The sequence below is a fragment of the Lottia gigantea genome (genome assembly GCF_000327385.1).
Source record: "Lottia gigantea unplaced genomic scaffold LOTGIsca_12, whole genome shotgun sequence".
In the NCBI taxonomy this organism is placed as follows: domain Eukaryota; kingdom Metazoa; phylum Mollusca; class Gastropoda; family Lottiidae; genus Lottia; species Lottia gigantea.
In genome coordinates this window covers 1,233,500-1,236,352 of record NW_008707225.1, presented here as the reverse complement: position 1 = coordinate 1,236,352, position 2,853 = coordinate 1,233,500, and positions in this window count along the sequence as shown.

Genomic DNA, 2,853 nt, shown 5'->3' with positions numbered 1-2,853 from the left:
CTTCAACTTGTGAAATAAAGTTACTATTTCAATGACAATATGCATTGAAGATAATTTCAAAAGTCCTAACAAAATGTCAAGTACTTTTAACACCTGTGATGGTATAATAATATTGGCAAATACTATTTATACAATTCTTTGGGTGGACTCGAGCTTCTCCTCAAGTATTTTATTAATGTAATATCTGTATAGAAACAAGGGTCTATCTATGTACCAGTATATATGTATATATTTGGTTTAGAGGCAGTTAAGATTTGTTTATATTTTTCTCTCACCTGGTTGAATATTTTTATTTAAAGAATATCTGAATAAATTGAAATACTTTTGCCATGTTAGTCAAAATCTGGGAATCATAATCATCCGATTATTCAATAACAATCTTAACGATTTGATTGCTACTTTTCTTATTTTCAAGGTCACCCGGCTTTTATTTCTGTTGATCAATCCTTGCATTAAATCTCTTCATAATATGCTTGACATTCTCTTTAATTCTTTATCTGAACTGGGTGTAGATTCAACTTGACAAAAACCAAACTATGATATCAGCTGTGACACGCGTCTATGTTTGATTTATACATTCTTTGGTGAATTATACGATTTGAATCAGTAACAGTGATGTTCAACCCTTATTCACAGGTACTCAGAGTGACCGTACGGCCTTGTAAAATACATATTGATAACCTTTCTAGACATTTTTATATGACAATAGTTAGGGTGGAATGGAATTTTACAAAGAATTATTAGTTACAGCTGAACTGTTTGTTCCGAAAGGCGTGCGTCAAGGTTGCCTCTTATAACTATGTTTATTTTCTGTAGGTGTAAAATCCTTTGTGCAAAAGTAGATCGTTCTGTCGCCGATGTTCTCCGACTTTTCGCCCCATGTCCATAAATGATTTAACGCGTTATTAAAAATTGGTGAAGAAAAGAATAGAACTTTATAAATAAGCTACTAGGTGACACCTATAAAACTATTTTAGATGCGTCTCAATTTTTAATTCGACATCAATAGAGCATATCAGGTATATTTGGAAACTTATATTACATATTTATTATTTATATGTAGGTGTGATGATATTAAAAAAATCAGTCAAATTTAAAAATGGGTTTATTATCAATAAAGGGTACACTAAATACATATTGTGAGTGATGTTATTTATATGTTTTTTCTGATAAATAGGTTAAAGTTGGCGAATAACACAAGACGACAATGACAAACATCAGAGATTAGGAATTGTGTTCACCTATATTTGACAAAAAATGTCTTAAAGATGAGCCCGATCACAAAGATACCAACTTTATGTAGAAAGGGCTCATTTTATATCTATCTCGTTGATTGGCCTGAATTTATTACATCTGGCGTTTGTCGGATTTTCCAGAAATACCCATAGTTTCATCCTCTCGTGCTACTCTGTTTTAAAGATGGGTTTCCTTATGTTCTTATTGCATTAGAATACCTCTACTTTCTATTCATATAAGTATTTCATAAAAGAAAATAAGGGAATCCATCTTTAAATTGGTTTGAACAAATGAATTTTAACCAATAAAAAACATTTATGATAATATAGACTTAAAAGGAGAACGAAAGGCCATCTCTTTAACTACACACGGCTTAGAGTTCAGCTTGTTGTGGGTGGGGTCAGTAGACAAACAAATAATACCTATTTAAAGCTTTATTAAAAATATCCAGTAGGCATATTGGTGGGAGAATAATTCAATAGTACTGTCTCACAGTTGTACTCTTAGAGATTAGATATGAATACATAGCATATAATAATATGTATTGTTGCCGATATCTTCAATTATCTTAAATATTCGTATCCATAATCCTAAACACACAGTATTTATTCCAGCCAAACTGTTAATTAATTTAGAACAAAAGTAAGCCCTGGTTTATGGATTGTAACAGATATAGTACTGTAGGGCGTCTTTTGTCATAAGTATCTACCATTGGAGTAATTGCAGAAAGCATGTTTCGCACAAGCTGAACTATTGTGTTATCAAATCCAAAACTAGATACGACCGTAGGAGTTATTAGATGTTTACAGGTCAGAAATGTACCTTGTTGTAGCATTCCAATAATGCACCGACGCCCATAAGGTTATTTTGCTCAATTTATCTACGTTCAACCCAAAAATATTTTTGCTTACAATTTACAGCTTCAATTAATTCAAGAGCAGAAGTGATAGCAATTGATAAAATGACCATCGATAGTACCCAACAAACCCTCATAACATTGTCAAAGATAAAGGTCAAGATTTCAATCCAATGATGGAGGAGTCTATACGCACGTGAACACCACCCGAACATCGGCTTGTCTTGATGAATGAGGAGCAATTTGTGCCAAACCGTTTGAAAGTTTAGTTAATTACTCAACAAGGTGTTGATAACCTTGATTGATCTGTTGTGTCTTGATTGAATCCAAGGTTGTCCAGGTGTAGTATATAGATAGATGTCCAATATTGCTCTCTAGTCTGGTACTGATACTATATTTTAGTGCTTATTTTAATTAAAGTACTTATCCTAACTTAATCAGTTGAAATAGATATTTCAGTTTACCTTTAGTACCTCTTTTTGACAGATTAATAACACCATTAAAATAACCTCACTCCCACGTAACTTCAGATAGGACTACAGTTAATTAATTCGGTAACTTCTTTTATTTCTCCATCAATTGACCCATTTTTTTCTACGTCGAGTTAGCTCAATCAATAGTTGGATTGTCATGTGCACGGACAGTGAAAATGGAACAGTTCATTCGGTAGTGAGGTCGATCACCATTTGCTGAGACAGTGGTATTGGTCAGTCGGTAGTAAGGCGGACTGTCAGTATCTAGGAAGGTGAGACTGAGATAGT